The 19,133-nt window shown below is 33.6% G+C and overlaps 1 long non-coding RNA gene across 7 annotated transcripts in view; it reads right to left on the reverse strand.

The window, feature by feature from the left end:
* The window catches only part of LOC111719105, a 126,510-nt gene that overhangs the window by 24,061 nt on the left and 83,316 nt on the right, over positions 1-19,133 (reverse strand). For 4 of the 7 annotated variants that reach the window (XR_004231036.1, XR_004231032.1, XR_004231031.1 and 1 more), the window contains one exon: positions 5,016-5,234. The exons of 2 other annotated variants lie outside the window; for them this stretch is intronic. This is a non-coding gene — a long non-coding RNA (uncharacterized LOC111719105). Of the gene's footprint in view, positions 1-5,015; positions 5,235-14,157; positions 14,301-19,133 lie in introns of those variants that run through there. One more of the 7 variants, XR_004231033.1, reaches the window with a different exon arrangement.

The raw sequence follows: 19,133 nt of genomic DNA on the forward strand, positions 1-19,133 counted from the left end.
AATCATATTTGATAATACTACAGGCAGAAAATTATGAAAAGAGCATTAATAACTATTGATCATATAAGATCTTTATGAGAATGATCTATGTAAATATTCTTGATGAAAAGATGAAAAAAAAGGCAACAAGAATGCTTTCAGAATTGAAATTCAACATTAGACCACAACTTACACAAAATCATTTGAAAATGCAAAGAATACTATATCTCCCTATACTTACTGTTTTTTTGTTATAAAAGAACATTTGATTTATAGAACAAAATACAATTTCAGTGTTATTTTTCAACAAGATGCCTCCTGTTCACCTAAGATAATAATAATAACAATAATAGTTAACACTTATATAGCACTTACTATGTGCCAGACCCTCTGCTTAGAATTAATTAAAAATGATACTCTGATTAATACCAACTGAGGCATAAACAAGGAAAAAATAATGCCCACCAAAAGTATTTACCACTGCCATAGAGGATATCCAATGCACAGTTCAAATACAAGAGGGAAACCCTATAGCTGTTCATATTTAAAAGTGATACTTTGATATTTGTATGAAGTTCCAGAATACTATATCTTGTAAGTGAGACTTACAACAACTTCAAAGTGTTCAGAGTAACTATCCACACAGAAAAAACAAAATGGATGAAAAAAGCCTCTTGTCCCAACCATAACATACAGTTGGATGCATTTATGTTCAGATTCTACCTCTAATACATATTGATAAGGTGATCCAGGTGAGTCACAGAACCTCTTAGTGACCCAAACAACTTGTTGAGATCAGAAGTTATACAATTTCCTAAAACTATGGTTACAAAGTAGATACCAATCTTACCTGGTAAAGGGAGTTTTTGCAACAGTATCTCCTTACACAAGTAAAAGCATAGGTCCAATTAAAAAATATCTTTACAGTAATGTTGTGTAGTTAGATTGAGTCATCTAACATTAGAATCTCTGAGGAATCAAAATTGCAGCTTCTTCTGCACTATGTAGAACCCTGTTACTCTGACCCACCAATGTAGGATATGAATTTCTGAGTCTTTCCATCTGTTTCTTTACTGAATGCTTAGGATTTCTGGACTTTTCTGTCCTCTTTCAGTTGAACTTCCTTTTTTATGTATAATGCCTCCCCCAGTTAGAGTATAAGCTTCTTGAGAGTAGGAACTATTTTGTTCTCTCTTTGTACTTTCATTGCTTAATAGTGTTTGGTGCATAAATATTTTGTTTTATCGTCCATGCCTGTATTCATTTAACGGAAAGATGCGTGACATAAGTAAACTACTGTGTTTTACCAAATTATGTTTTGCATGGAAAATATTACTCAGTAGAGATAGGAGCAAAAAAAGAGGTAAGTTGGTTATATAGTGAAAGCAAGGGGAAAATAAATAGCTCCCAGGTTTCACTGGTACTAATAAAATATTAAAAGATCTTTTGACTCAGCAGTGGTTCTACTGGGCTTATATCCCAAAGAGATCTTCAAGGAGGGAACGGGACCTGTATGTGCAAAAATATTTGTGGCAGCCCTTTTTGTAGTGGCAAGAAACTGGAAACTGAGTGTATGCCCATCAATTGGAGAATGGCTGAATAAGTTATGGTATGTGAATGTTAGAATATTATTGTTCTATAAGAAACAGGATCAGCAGGATGATTTCAGAGAAATCTTGAGAGATTTGCATGAATGGATGCTGAGAGAAGTGAGTAGAACCAAAAGATCGTTGTACATGGCAACAACAAGATTATACGATGATCAATTCTCACAAATGTGATTCTTTTTAACAATGAAATGATTCAGGCCAGATCCAATAATCTTGTCATGATGAGAACAATCTACACCCAGAGAGAGGACTGTGGGAACTGTGTATGGACCACAACATAGCATTTTCACTCTTTTTGTTGTTGTTTGTTTGCATTTTATTTTCTTTCTCATTTTTTTGATTTGATTTTTCTTGTGCAGCAAGATAATTGTATAAATATGTATGCATATATTGGATTTAACATATATTTTTACCATGCTTAACATATATTGAATTACTTGCCATCTAGGGGAAGGAATTGGGGTAAGGAGCAAATTGGAACATAAAGATTTGCAAGGGTTAATGTTGAAAAATTATCCATGTATATGTTTTGAAAATAAAAAGCTTTAATAAAAAATATTAAAAGATTTAGAGGAAGGCCTCCAGAATATTTGTCAAACTTTCTTTGGAAGAATTATGGGAAGACATGGATAAAAATTATTAAGGGCGAAAGATGTTTGGGTGGATTACAGTCCGTTACATTGGAAAAAGTTCCATCATTGGAAGGAACCTCCATCAGTTACTAACAGATTTATTGAAATACTAAAGGAATACAATAATGATAGTGATTACTGAACAAATGAAAGACCACAATCACCATTATAGGTGTGAAAAGACTTTCAGGCTATGCTCAAATACTTTGAACATTTGAGGTTTCATACTGAGAAAAGCTCTATGCATGTAATGATTATAGGATGGCCTTCTGCCAGAAGTCATATCTTATTAAACATCAGAGAATTCATACAAAAGAGAAAATTCATGAATGTAAGTCATGTGGGAAAACTTTCAGAGCTTTCAACTTGCTAGTATATCAGGAAATTCCTAATAGAGAGAATAAGCTCTCCTTATGGAATCAAGATATCTCTGTTGAAGCAAGAGAGAGATTCTGATATCTCAACCAAAATCTATAGGGAAGGAAGCTAGACATCAGGGACACATTGAAGAGACTGCTTTCCCTACTTGTCTGCAAGATAGTCATTCTTGTTCATCTCCCTGGATTTATTGATTTTGAATAGAATTTGAAACCACAAGTGTCTAAAAAAAAAATCTCTTCTCTCCTAAAGCTATCACACCAACTTTATTTTCATGCAAACATACACGTCAGATAAGCATTCCCTCTTCTCAGGAGAAACTCATTCAAAATGCTCCAGGCTTAGCCAGAAATGTGGGTTACATAGAATTAAAATATTTATGAATTAATATGATAAAACTACTTTATATTTATTTAAAAATCTCATTAGGCTCTCTTTTGTATCATTTATAAAATTATTTTTTGACATAAGCTGAGTTTTTTTGTGAATAATTTCTTTCAAAAAAGTAGCCCTTCTTAGAAAACAGATTCTAAATGTGGTAGTTACTTCTGAAACAATCGAATCTCAATTCTAATTCATAGAGGGCTTAACTAAATTAATGATTGGAAGAAAAGGAAGAAGTTTGGATAGAACTTTTCCCCAGAAACATTTTATTTAAATATAACGATGAAGAGGTATTCAGGCACAGAAAACTTTTGAAACTAGAAATGACATTCAACCTTATTGACAGAAAACCACAAACAGAAGTATCACATTTTCTGCTTCTATTATGGAAAAAAAAAAGAAAAATAGGAGGAGAAAACTGGAGAGAAGCCTTTCCTTGTTTCCATTTGTAATGTCTTTTTTATACAGACTGAGAATTGTTGAAGCCCACATTTGAGTATTGAGAGTTCACTGGCTCATAGCTGAGTGAAAAATGTCATGGCATTCAGAAATCTAACTAAGGAAGTCAAATATCTACTGACTACAAGAGGAAAAAATCAGTAGAAACTTTGATATTAATATTCCCTTTGCTTCTGTCTAGAGATCTAGGACTCATTTTCACATAATACCAGCTAAAGACTATTAAGCTGCAAACACAAAGAAAAAACTCTGAAAAATGTTTCTTGAAAGTTCCTCCCCAAATAGAAGTTAGAAGTGTCACATAGAGACATACAATGTGCGATACCAATAGGGGCCAGTGAGGTTTGGGACACAGGAAATGCTAGCCTGAGGCACCAAGAGACAGATGGTATGTCTGGCTCAGAAGACAGAAGCAGTAGTTTGGAACAGAATCAGAGTCCAAAGAGTGAGTAAAAAAAGGGGCCCTCCAAGTGGGGAAAAAGGTCAGACTAACAGGTGTGATGTCAAGATTACAATGGACATAAATTGCTTCCTTTTAAAGGTATTATACTTCCTTTTAAGTTTGGTCTCATAAAGCTATTTGTTACTTTTTCTTTCAGTCATGTTCAACTCTTCATGACCACATTTGCAGTTTTCTTCTCAAATATACTGAAATGATTCGTCATTTCCTTCTCCAGTTGATTTTACAGATGAGAAACTGAGGCAAACAGGGTTAAGAAGTTAGCCCTGGTCACAGTTAGAAAGTGTCTGATGAATCTTCTTGTTTCCAAGTCCAATGCACTATCCATCCTGCCACCTAATTGCCCTTGCTTTCTACCTTCTTCTAAATTAGCACAAGTGAATATGTTGTGTCTAGTGCCAGCAACATTGCTATCTAAGAAGTGATCTCCAGAAAATAGTAGACACCTCTTTATGCAGCCTTAAGGATTAGTCATGTGTATATGTCCAAGTTTGGATTTGAACTTTGTGCAAAGAGAAGCAGAATGAGTTGTAAAACAATAGTCTAAGATCTACAGGTAAGATTAGTATTGAAAAAGAAAGCCAAAAAGTACAATAGTTTACAATTAATGAGAAAAGTACTTGGCTTTATCTAGTTATTTTCTTTAAATATTATATATGTGACCCATGACTCAAAGCTTAAGACTTTCTTCACTGATCAAAAACAAAACAAAACAAAAACCTCACTTGGTTGTTATTTGGGTTCTGATGTCCTCAGTGAAGATAAATAACAATTATTTCCATTTGGGCCAGAAACCCTGAGGGTTTTCCCCTCCCTCGTTAATTTTTTTTTTTTTTTTTGAGTAGGTAAAAGTGGACATTCTTTGCCCAATTTCTTACCTAACCTTAATCACTGAATGGTGATTGCATCAGTTAAAGACTTGTTAAAAATGCATCCAGGGCCATCTCTGGTTGTTCTCATCTATATCTGGCCACTGGACTCAGATGGCCCTAGAGGAGAAAGTGAGGTTGGTGACTTTGCACAGCCCCCCCCCCCCAAACTTAAAATCCAATTCACTTGTATATCATGGCGTCATCTACCTGAAGTCATGGTAAAAGACAAACAACAACAAGATTCAATGATGGAAATTTATTACCCAATACTCATGCGTGCAAAAGGTACTGAAACTGGCAAGATCTTAGAAGAAAAGAGATCCTGGTCTTCTGGCTTCTAGCATTGAGAAGGAAGACAGGGAACTTCAGATGATTTTCAGGTTCTTGAAGGAAGAGAAAGACTGGAGAGAAGCCAATTTATGGAGGAGCCAGCTCCTCGGTTTGTCCACAGCTTGCTATCCTACAAAATTCCAACAATTTTCATTTATGTGAGAAATATGAGACTTTTTCTGAGTAAGGTTTTCTTGCTCCCAATGGGAGAGCTCATTAACTCTCTATGTTGTCTGACATATATATACTTAAATCTGCTCTGATTTCTATTTACCATTAGTTTGGATAAATACATTTATTTGCTAATTACTACATATGTTCTTTGTATAACTGGCATTTGGAACCAGAATCACAGGATTTCAATTAGAACTGATATCAGGGTCCCTGTGATCTCCAATTCACGTCTGAATAAGGATTTTATATACAATGTACCCAAAAATTATCATTCATTCTTTGCTTAATGACCTCAAGTGAAGGGAACCCCATTATCTTGTAAGAAACTTTTGAATATATGTAATAGAAGTTTTTCCTTATATCAAGCCTAAATTTGCCTCCTTGCCACTTCCAATTGTTCCTAATTTTGCCTTTTTTGGGGTAAGCAGAAGAAATCAAATTCCTTCCCCACATGATTATCAATTCAGATGTTTGAAAATAACTATCATATTCTCATTAATTTTGTCCTTTTCCAGGTTAAACATTCTCAGTTTTATTTATCTAGCCCTGATCTCTCTCTTCTGAAATTCCATCTTACATCTCCAACTGTTTATTGGACTTCTTAAATTGGATGTCTCACAGACATCTTAAACTCAACATATCCAAAATTGAACTCATTACTTTTCCCCTGAAAAACTCTCCTTTCTTCTTAACATCTCAAGGATGCATCAGCATCTTTGCAGTCATTTGGACTCACAACAAAAATGTCATTTTTGATTCCTAAATTGTCTCATCTCCATATACAATCTATTGCCAACTCATGTCATCTATACCTTTGCATAATCTCTCATGTATGTTCTCTTCTCTCCTCTGACATTGCCAGCCCCTAGTGTAAAGCTTCATTATCTCACATCTGAACTATTGCAGTAGTCTGCTAATTGGTCTCTCCTATTCCATTCCATCTTTCATTCACCTATCAAAATGATATTCCTAAGACACAGGTTGACCATGTTGACATATCTTCCCCCCCCCACATACAAAAAATGTATAATGTTAAATAAATAAAATAAATAGTATTAATATTAATAAATATTTAATAATAATAATAAATAAAATTGACATGTAAATATATTTGTACATATAACATATAATTATATTACAAATATTTATATGTAAAATTTTATTTGGTTAATATTATTTAATATATTAATATTGCATATAAATATGTTTAAAGATATATAATTTTTATATATTATATGTACAAATATATTTATATGTGTTTATATATATATGTATATATACTTGAATGGTTCCCTATTTTTTTAGGATAAAATATTAAATTTTTTTAAGTCTTTTAAATTCTTTCTCAGTCTTTTTGACTTTCCAGTCTTTTTATACTTTATGGCTACTCCATATATCATATGATCAGTAACATTGACCATCTTGCTATTCTTCTCATAGGACACTCCATCTTCTGACTGTGCATTTTTATTTATCATCCCTCATGCCAGTAATGCTTTCCCTCTTCAAATCCACCTTCAGTCTTCCTTCAAGTCTTAGCTAAAATACCTCTTCCTATAAGAAACCTTTCCCCATCTTCTTCAAACAGTAGCTTTCCTTTGCGATTATTTATCTTATAAATGTATGTAATTTTATAAATCCCAAACTTATCCTCTATGTATCTTTTTTTGCACCTAGTTGTTCTTATGTTGTCTTCCCCTTAACCAACAAATCAATCAATCTATCAATATTAAATGATTACTATGTGCCAGGCATTATGCTAGACATGAGCTCCTTAAACTCAGGGACTGGGTCTTTTTAATATATCTAATTTTTGCTTTTCTTTGTATCCCTAGTGCCTTAGCTTAGTGTCTGGCTAAGTATTCTCAGCTATATTGTTTGATCCAGGCCGAGTACAATAGATCTACTGCATCCTTATTCTTGGATATTCCACCTTTTTTAACAGCTCTCTCAGGTACTTTTCTCTACTGTCACCTCAAATTGCATTTTTAGACTACTAAAACATGCAGGTCTTTTTCAATAGCCTGCTCTTTAGTCAAGCTTATCCCATATTGAACTTGAAATTTTCATTTTTTTAACTTAAGAGTAAGATTTTACTTTTCACCATATTAAATTTTGTCTTATAGGACACAAAAAGAAAATCTGTGGTTCCCATCATTATTCCTGATCCCTACAATATGCATTTATTAAGCTTCTGTAATGTACCAGGGACTGGGAATCTAAAGACAAAAAATGAAATATATGTTACAAAAATTGTCCTCAATAATTGAGAAAATAGACATAGTAAAACAAACTATTTTTGAGACAAATAAAATCGTGATCCCAAACCAGAAAATTATGAAGCTGACAAAGAGAATTGTTAAAAAACAATCTTACTAACATAAATATTGAAGCAAAAAAAAAATCCCATAGCAAATAATCTAAAGTAACATATCTGAAAAATTATTCAATATGATCAGGATGAATTTATACCAGAAATGCAAGACTCATTCAATATTAATAAATGATTAACATAGTTAATCATAAAAACATCAAAAACAAATTTATATCAACTGAGAAAAAGCCTCCACAAAATGCAATACAAATGAATGTTAAGATTCATAAAAAGCATAGGTATGGAAGTCTCCTTCAATGTGATCAAATATTGTTTCTAAAACCAAGAGTGAATATTACCCATAATGACAAATGAAAGTTTTCCCATTCAGGATGGCTAGGTGACACAGAGTGCCTAAATGGATAGTGGATAGAGTATCAGACCTGGTATATGCACCAAATCTATATAAATAAATAAATATATTTATGTATATACATAAATATATTTATTTATATCTACATATATCTCTGTATTCATACACATGCATAATTACAGACAGCAGTAAGTTCCTTGCCCAGGGTCACACAACTAATATTTGTCTAAGGTCAAATTTCAGCAGGATAAATTGTGGTATGTGAATTAATATTTTATGATAACAACATGATAAATATGAGAAATTCAGAAAAGTATGGAGAAATTTATATAAATGGATATAAATCAGCATAAGCAGAACCAGGAGGACAATGTACACTATGACAATGTACACAATAATTTGAATGAATACAATACTAAAAATACTTTAACTCAGTTTAATTGTAATTGAACAGTCAGCTCTGGAGAAAGTATGATAAAGCACACTTTTCTTCTTGGTAGAATGTGGCAAATTATATATAGAGAAAACTAATTTATCCTATTAGACTATATTGCTTGACTTTATTGTAAATGTATTTTTTTCCTTTTTAGAGGAAAGTTAAAGGAGAGATATTTTTAAAGATATCAATTAACTTTAAAATAAAAACTTCATAATATAAATATATAACTACATAATACAACTATAAATATTTTAAAATAAATAAAATAAATTTCAAAATAAATAATGAAATAAATTTCACTATCTAAATTCAGCCTAGTGTACAAGTCTGCCAATATATCTTTTTGAATTCTAACTTGATAACCAAAGTTTTGGTTATCCTTCTCAGTTTTGTGTCATCTTCAAATTTTATAGATGTGCCTTTTATGTCTTTATCCAGGACATTAACAAAATGTAGAATAGCACAGGACCAGGAACATAACTGGAGATTTTATAGGGTTCTCCCTTCACAAGGACCACTCTTTGCAAACTGATGTTAAAACTTTAGGGACTAATCTTTGGTCTGATCATACAACCAGTTAAAAATTGATCTAATTATACCAGCATCTAACCTACATCTCTACATCTTTTCTGTAAGAATAATATGAAAGACTTGATCACATACTTAGAAAAAAAATGTAGGCAACCTATATTTACAATATTTCCTGATCTGCTGGTCTAGTAACTATCAACAAACTCCCAACTCTGTTCAGTTCTTAAAATAGTTTCTGGCACAAAGTAAGGGCTTAATTAATGTTTGTTGACTTGAAAAAAGATAATGAGCTTAATCTGGCACATCTCATTCTTAGGAAGCCATGTTGACTCTCTAGATTTCTAGATGTTCCCTAAAAATCATTTTAATAAAAAAACATTCTAAATTTTGCCAGAAATAATCTTAAAGTAACATTTGATCTTCTCCAGAAAGATAATAAACTTAAAATGAAAATTGTGTGTGTGTATGTATGTATGTATGTATTGAGCTGTTGATGGGTCTAAAGGTAAGTACAATTTAATAATTTTGGGGACCTAGCTCCAGATGGCTCAACCAATTCATAGGTCCACCAATAGTGCAATAATGTACTTGTTATTCTATAGTACTTTTAATAATTATAATTTTCCTTTTGGGTTACTTTTGTCAATCAGATAGGTATGAAGTTGAACCTCAAAGTTGTTTTTATTTGCATTTCTCTAAGTTAATAGTGATTTTTTTAAAAATGTTTTTATATTACTATTGATAGCTTGGATTTATTTTCTTCAAAAGTATCCCTTTTTTTGAATATCACTTGAGAAATGGCTTTTATTCTTATAAATTTCAAGGTTTCTTTTATACCTAGGAACTTATACCTTTATTAGAAAAATGACTGCAAAAATTCTTTCCAAGTTCAGATATTCCATCTTGTTGGTCATTTTAAGTGGAGCAGGGTAATTTAAATTAATTCAATTGACTGCAACCCTTACATTAGCAAGGGCATCCATATACCTTCTTGACAGAAACAGTTGGTGGTACAAGTGGGTAGAATGCTGAATCAGGAGTCAGGAAGAATTGAATTCAAATCCAGTTTAGATATTTGCTAGCTGTATGATCCTGTGTGCAAGTCAACTAAAATCTATGTCTCACTCTGAGGAATCAAGATCTGAATTCAAATCCAACTTCAGACCTTCCCAGTTTGATATCCCATTGTAAAAATGGGGTTATTAATAGTATCTGCTTCCCAAGATTGTTGTGGGAATCAAATGAGATTTGTTATCGTTCAGTCATTTCAACTATATCCAATTCTTCATGACCCCATTTGGGTTTTTTCTTGGCAAAGATACTGGAATAGATTGCCATTTCCTTCTCCAACATATTTTACAGATGAGGAAACTGAGGCAAATGGGGAAAAGTGACTTGTCCAGAGTCACACAGCTAGTAAATGTCTAAAGCTGTATTTGAACTCTGTTTTTCCAAACACTAGGCTTGGTACTCCACATCCACTGCTGCCCTTCAAATGAGACAGTAATTGTAACAAAGTGCTTACCATAATGCACAGCCCATCGAAGGTGATGTATAAATGCTTTTTTCTCTGTTTCTGAACCTGCAGAACACTAGTCATTTTTATTCTATCCCTTCTAGCTTGACGGTCATTTATCTTCCTTGGCAGAGAAAACCAAAATAAAGTAAGAGATGAGCCTCAAAGCTCTCTCTTGTCAGGTATCATTATCCAATCTACTCTAAGCAAAAGTATTGACTTTTTTGGTTTTCATTCCTCCGTGTAGCTTAAAAAATAAAAACCATAGATCCTCCCTTTTTTCTCTCTAGTCTTAGTTCAGTCTTACGTTTAGCACTCCTAACACTATTTCTAAAGGACCTGGCTAACTTTTGCATTTGTTCTGCATTTCTTTCTTGGTCTTTTGTAAAGCTAAATAGCCTGTGTGTCCATCTATCTGCATGTAACCATCTGAACGGCATTCTTCATCTACTTGTTTTAGTAATGGATGGCTAGTACGTCAAACAGGAGGAGATAGAACCTGTTGAGATTCTGTGCTGCTCTGGGGCTTTTGTGCAATTAAGACAATGTTATCCATAACAGAACATCTGAAGAATTTTATCTCCTTCAGGGACTCTCTGGACTCTAGAATGGCAAACCCTTTGGCACAGATTGTGAACATCCATGGAGAGTCAAGCAACTCTTTGGCACAGTATGTATGCTTATGTTTAAGGAACTCCTGGTAAGGGAATTTCCTCTACTAATGTCAATAAGCAATATTCTTTAAAAGAAAGAACCAATAAACAAAAATATGTATAATTATTTTACATATATATTTGTGTCTAATGTTAGCCATCTCTGGGGTAGGAGGAGAAAGAAAGGAAAAAAAATTTACATGATGATTTTATTATATATTTAAAAGGAATAGCAAATTGTACATAATAGATTTGCAGTTTCATGTGTAATTAATTATCTTTTTCTAATTATAATATATTATGGAGATGATTGTTTTATTCCATAAATTAAAAATAAATAAATAAATATATTTTTAAAAAGAGCTGCCAGGAAACTAATAGATTGTACAGGATATATCAGAGATGGGCTATGAACCCAGGTCATCATCTTGACTTGTTATCTTTGTATGTGCTATTTTGGAATAATAATAATAGTTAGAATTTCTATAATATTTTCAAGTTTGCAATGCACTTTACAAATATTATCTTCTTTGATTCTCACTTCAGCCCTCAGAGGTAGGTGCTATTATTTCCCACACTTTGCAAATGAGTAAAACTAAAGCAGGGAGAAATAAAGTGAAGACCACATTTGAATTTAGTTCTACCTGAATCTAGGTCTGATGGGCTATCCATTGCACTATCTAGTTGCCTACAGTAATAGCTGTTATTTATATATCACTATAAAGTTTGGGGTAGCTAGATGGTTCTGGGAATAGAATGCTGGGCCTGGACCCAGGCCGATCCAAGTTCAAATATGGCCTTGGACACTAACTGTGTGAAAAGGGTGTGTGTGTGTGCACATGTGTGTGCATGTGAAAAACCAGCAAGGCAAAACAACTAAACAATGTCATCTAGAACATTTAAGAGAAAAAGCTGGGAGGGCCACAAACAAGATTACATACTGTATATCTATAATATGAGTACACATCATATACATGCATATATTTATATGTCCCTATATGTATGTGTATGTTTTGTGTCTATATGTACACATATGCATGTGTATATGCCGGCAATTTATGTATACATGTATTGTGCAATACACATTGTGCACCATAATGCACATTTCTGCATATTATATGTGCACATGTGTGTCTGACATATATGTATACAAGACAATTCATTATAAATATATCATGTATGGAACATGTGTTTGCATATGTATCATGTAATATGTGCAGTGAATGTACATTGTGTGTATGTTCAGCACAATGTGCTTTGTAGTGTGTATTATAGGTAGATTGTATGCACATATATGATATATTATGATATATATATGCATGATATATTATATATATGCATGCATTGTGCATGTGCATATGGGTGTGCATTTGTATGCTGTGTATATTCACAGGCGGATTGCACATATATATTATATATAGCTGTGTATGTGCATATTCATATGGATAGGTGTATGAGTATGTCTGCATATTTGTGTGTTTTTAAAAGTATTGTATCAATGTATACATACATGTATAGGATACATATGTACATGGGTATTTATATAATATAATATATACATATTATGTAATATACATACATATATATATATATATATATATATATGTCCAATATACATATATATTGTCCAATGATCAATGAGAGGACATTGTGCTAGGAGTGATGATGAGGGAATGAGTCATCTCAATCGTGTTATTCTTAATACACACACACACACACACACACACACACACACACACACATATATATATAATTATGTAATCCTGTCTGTGGTCTTATTTTAATCTTAGTACTAGATGATGTTGCTTAGTTGTCTTTCTCTTGCTGATTTTTCTTCAACACAATTTTCCTCTCCCCTGCTTCAGACTTCTGAGTCAGTGCTACTTATGCATTTCTGCCATCATTTTCTATAAGATGTTACAAATAAGTTGATATTCTAAACCAGTATGCCTTCATCTATCATCTCTCTCTGCTTGGTCAGTCGATTGACTGCATTTTCTGATTAAGGTACTTCTGGATTTTTTTTTCCTCCTTGTTATGGCAATTGATTTATAGCAGTTAAATTTCCATTTACAATTATTTTGATCCGTGTCTATGTCTTTTTTTCCCTTGTCCGTGTCCCATTTTGTTGTGGATTTTGTCAGCAGCTCAAGCAATAATTTTTAAATTATGCAATGTATTTTTCTCATTTTTAAAAAATTTATTCTAGCTTCGTACTAATTTTGAACATTGGGTTATTGAGTCAGTGGTTTGACTGTAGAAACATAGCTTTATGCAGGTATGATTCCCATATGAGAGAATCATAAATTTAGAGCTGAAATAGATGTCAGAGGTCATCCAGTATAAACTCTTCAATTTATAGATGAGGAAAATGAGACCCAGAGTGGTTTGCCCAAAGTCTCACAGATAGATATTAAGGAATAAATACAGTTTGCAAAAACATATTCTCTGACTCAAATCCAGCATTCTTTTCATTTCAACATTATGCCCCTCACAACAACATCATTTTCTACCTATTAAGTCATACTCAATTTTCTTTTCTTTGTCATGTTAAAAAAAAAAAGTTATTTGGTGAGTTTCCTGTGCATCCACAATAGTATATTTAAACAACATTCTCTTTTCCTTCTCATGATAATTGCTACTCTTTGTGTCTTCAGAATTCTATTCTTAAGAGATTTTCATTCCTTCTAGACAAACTTGCTCATAAAATTTTAGTACATGGGAAACCTTCTCTGAAAACTTTGAAATCTGCTCCTTATGTCAGATAATTGCTGACTCTCCTTTTCTATCATAAAATCTAAGATGGAGAAGTTGTTTCCTCTCTGGGTTTCCATAATTTACATCCAAACAGCCAAACATTCCTGCTTGCTAAGAACCAGACACACATCCTTCCTCTTTTGAAGGATGAAATTATGATTAAGTCTTCAAGCTAAGAATCTATTAGATATTCTGGCAAAGATAGATTTTAGTTTTGATTTTTTACTTAATTTCTGGAGAAAGAACACTCAGACTTTTTCTATATAAGTAAATGTTTCATCCTTATTATAAGATACCTCTGTGCCAGGCTTGTTGTTTATTTCTCAAACTCCTCTTCTCTTACCACATTCTATTTAATTAAAATGCAGCATAATTTCAAAACTTAGGGTCAGAAGACCTGGGTTCAAATCCTGGCTTTCACTTGCCTCAGTTTTCTCATCTGTAACATGAGCCAGAGGAAAAAATGTCAAATTATTTCTCCAGTATCTTTGCCAAGAAACTCCCAAATGTGGTCTCAAAAAGTAGGGTACAATTAAAAAGGCTGAAAAACAATCCTTCAGGCCGGGGGTTTTCCGTTTATATGTATCTTTAATGTTTGGTACACTGCCTGACACACAAGAAACACTTAAATATTTGTTTTGCTTATTGATTATTATTGTCAAGTACCTAAGAACTATCGTTCCATGTGGTAGCAACTTCATTCTTCTAGTTTTATGTATATTAAGAATATCAAGATTGAGATGACTCAATCCCTCATCATCACTCCTAGCACTATGTCTCCTCATTGATCATTGGACAACTATTTCACATTTATATTACCAATAGTCAAATCAAAGTTTGATAGTTTAAAAAACTGAGTGTTTTTTTTTTTTAAAGAACTTCCTTTTTCATTACTCTTCTGCTGTCACTGAAGAAGGGGAAGAATGACTTCCTAAGAATGAGGGCATCTCAAGAAAGACAGAACCCACCCATGGAGCAGAATGGCTGAAACTTTCCTGACCTCCATTTTCACTCTCACAATCCATCTGATCCTTAAGGTTTTAAGCAGAAAGTGTCAGAAATGTTATCACAAGAAAAACCAGCCAAGCATTCACAGTGCTGAATCTTAATGATTTCCCTTATTTCCAGAAATCCACCTAATGTTTCAAATTGATCTGAGCCATCTAAGATATCTGCTAGCACTAGCTATTTGCCAAATTGGAGAAATGCCAAATTTAGAAGGAGCTAATGGAATTCCTGGAGCACACAATAAGTCAAGGAGAGTTCCTATGAAGCCACAAGAGAGGAAGAGAGGCTGGAGTAGGGGAAGGTGGAGAGACAATCTCTACCTCCTTGAAAGCAGTAAAGCAATCCCTTGGCTGAGGGAAATACTCTCACTTTTATCCTGGGTTTTTTGTTCTAATGGTGCTTTTCCTAATCTTCTGAAGGATATCAAGGCTTTCCATTGGACAGAAGGAGGAGAAGGCTTGTAAAATTATCAAAAGAATTGTTTCACCTCACTTTCTATTTTGATAAACCCAGATTATAGTCACAGAATTTTAGAGTTCTAAGGTAATTCTAAGTCCAATTTTTACTTAAAAGGAATTCTGACTAGCATATTCAATATGGTCATCCAGAATGTCCTTGAAGAGTGGATAGAGGATTGGGACTGAAAGAAGCAATTCCTGAATTCCAAATATCAGGTATATTTATTTGCTATGTGACCCCAAGCAAGTCATAACTTCTCTCTGTAGAAAGGGGATAATAATAGCACCTATCTCACACAGTTGTTGTGAGGATGAAATAAGATAATATTTATAAAACCTTAGCACAGTATCTGGAGCTTAATAAATGTTTGTCAATACCTTTCCTTTCTCTCAATGGAGGGGAAAACTATCATGTCCCCAGTCAACTCATTCCACTTCTAGACAGTTCTGATTGTTAGGAAGCCTTTTTTGACATCAACTCTAAAATTGCTTCATCACACTTACTTATGCCTTCTGAAGCAAAATAAATTTAATTCTTCTTCTATAAATTGTTCAGCCATTTCAGTCAAGGCCACGTCTAACCCCATTTGTGGGGTTTTTTGGCCAAAAGGCTGGAGTGGTTTACATTTCCTTCTCCATTTCCTTTTACAGATGAAAAAGCTCAAGTAAAGAGGATTATGTGACTTGCCCACAGTCATACAGCTAACACGTGTTTGAGATGACATTTGAACTCAAATCTTCCTGATTCCAGACCCAGCACTCTATCCACTGTACCACACAGCCACCCATTTGCCCCCTTGTCTTCCACATGACAGATCTTCAAGAAACAGTTAAAAATTATCTACCAACATCTTGCCATCTGGGGGAGGGGGTGGAGGGTAAAAGGTGAAAAATTGGAGCAAGAAGTTTGGCAACTGTTAATGCTGTAAAGTTACCATACATATAAAAGACTATTAAATTAAAAAAAAAATTATCTACCAAGTTCCCTGACTTTTTTCTTTGCGGGCTAAACACCCCTATTCACTTCAACACATCCTCATAATTTTGGTTGCATTTTTTGGATTTGCAGAACAAATGATCGTGGAAACCCACATATCCCATATCACAAAGAGTCTTTCTCTTAAAAGGATGATTCCTTTCACATTGACCCCCCAAAGATTTCTCCCATGAGCTGAGCAGTGCAAAAAGCAGTACAGTCTATGAAAAGGACCTGCTATCAGCCAAAGTCATTCTTCCTTCCTAGTCTCTTTTAATTAGATCTATTTTTTCTTTTGCTTTGTTCCCTTTATTTTATTTTACTTCAGCCAAAACACAATAGATTTTGCTCTGGCCTTTTACCTTTCCTCTGTGTGTAACTCTGCTTCAAATTGTTACTTGTAAACAATATATTGTAGATTTATAGTTTTTAATCCAGTCTGCTATCCATTTGTTTTAAGGGAGAGTTCATTCCATTCACATTCATAGTTATGATTATTAATTGTGCATTTTCCTTCATCCTGTTTTCCCATTTTTACTTTTCTCTCTCTAACCTTTGACTCTGTTTCTCCTTACCAGTGTTTTGCTTTGACATCTCCCTCAATCAGTCCTCCCTTTTACTGGCCTCCACCCTTTTTCTATCTCCTCTTCCCTTCCTACTTTCTTACTGGGTAAGATAAATTTCTATGCCCAACTAAGTTTGTATGCTATTCCCTCTTTGAACCAAATGCAATGAGAGTAAGGATAAAGTAATGTTCATATCCCTCTTCTTTCCATCTATTGTAATGGTCTTTCAAGCACATGATATAATTTACTATTTGCAATATTTTCTCCTTCACATAAAAGTTCTAAATTTGATTATAACATTCTTTGGAATTTTAATTTTGGGAATCTCATTCAGGAGGTGATTAGTGGATTCTTTCAATTATTATTTTACCCTCTGGTTCTAAAATATCAGGGCAAAGATGCTGTCCATGTTCTTTTCATGGCTTTCAGATAGTCCAATAATTCATTAATTATATTTCATGAATCTATTTTTCAATTTGTTTTTTCCTGTGAGGTATTCTATATTTTCTTCTATTTTTTTTCATTCTTATGATTTTGTGTGATTGATTCTTGAGGTCTCATAGAATATATAGCTTCCACTTGCTCAATTTAAATTTTTAAGGAATTATTTACTTCAGTGAGCTTTTGTACTTCCTTTTCCATTTGGCCAATTTTACTTTCTAAGGAGTTGTTTTCTTCAGACAATTTTTGTACATCTTTGATCCCTTTTTTGTGTTTCCTTTACTAAGCTGTTGATTCTTTTTTCATGATTCTCTAATATCACTCTCATTTTTTCCCTTAATTTTTCTTCTACCTCTTATTCAATTTCTGAAATCCTTTTTGATTTCTTCCAAGAGGAATTTTTGGTCTTGAGATCAATTTACATTTCTATTTGAGGCCTCACATGAAGGCATTTTAACATTGTTGTCCTCTTCTGAGCTTGTGTTTTGATATTCCCTATTGCCATAGCAGCTTGCAATGGTTAGGTGTGAAGACCAGGTATTTTAAAAATCAGCCGGAGTCAGGAATTCAGGTTAGGGGAAAATCGTCAATCTTTATTCTCAGTGAAGAAACATCAGAGGTGGAAGGGAATCGGCGATAGCAATGTGTGTAGCTGAGTCAAGAAGCTAGCTAGACCAGCAGCCACACGAGCAGCAGCTAGGAGTATGGAACCAAGGTCAATCTCTCTCAGCTTCTCTTCCTGTCTCTCTGTCTCCACCCACCAAAGTCGTCATTTCCTATACAACACATTAGGACTTGCACAGAGAGTGGGCAGGGACCATTCTTTATCCAATCATGTATATTAATAGAGTGTAGTCCAATTACTATTTAGCCTCACATGCTTGGGACCTCAGTGCATCAATTCAAGCCTCAGCCCATTACAGTTAGGGATTTTTTTTTTTTTTTTTGGTTTTTTTTTTTTGCTCATTTTCTAGCTATGCTCTTCTATTACCCAAATGACATGGACCTTTCCTGTAGTCTTTCTAAGTTATCTTGGGTTAGAAACTTGTTTCATACTTTCTATGGGTTCTCCAGAATTCATTTAGAGGCTTGGTTTAAAGTTGTTTTGAAGAAAACTGGGAAAAGTTCAGGACATTTCCTGGATTTTCTCCACTATATTAGTATCACTGCTCCTAAAGCCATTCTTGAGGTAAAGAATTACCATCTTAAAACAGTAAAGTTCCCCCATCATTGTTCATATTAAATTGTCCATATTAGAGGACAACTGCCCATTAATTCAAATAACACTAAATCTGTTGGGCATTGTTGTTAGCTGGTTAAACTTCACTATCATTTATGTTGCCAGACACCAAAACTTGTAGACAAATGCCCTTCTGCAAAAACCTGGATTTCTATAACCAACTGATCATCCCACTAGTCATTTTTCAGACTAAATATCTTATATCCATTAGATCTTCAATTAGATCAGTTAGGATTATTTTACTAGCAGACAATTTGGTATACCTACAGTAATACCCAGTTATCTGCTTTCTGAGAAGGCACAAGTTGTCTGCTCTTTAGTCCAAAAGGTCAGCCTCAGGCTTGAATCTTACACCTGGCTGTCCTTTCAATGAATCCTTTGTCATCTTCTTTTAATAACATATCACAGTCTAGACTCTTGACATTCTTCATCTACTTGGTATTTCATGAGCATAGTTAGATCAAACTCTTTTCAGTAATCATGGATGGCATTTAAGGAAATTCGGCAATTTTCTGGGGCTTCATGCAAATACACCTTATCACTCCAAAAAAAGATCATCAGTTATAACTCATCAGGCAACAAT

This window comes from Sarcophilus harrisii, chromosome 1 (genome assembly GCF_902635505.1).
Source record: "Sarcophilus harrisii chromosome 1, mSarHar1.11, whole genome shotgun sequence".
Lineage (NCBI taxonomy): Eukaryota > Metazoa > Chordata > Mammalia > Dasyuromorphia > Dasyuridae > Sarcophilus > Sarcophilus harrisii.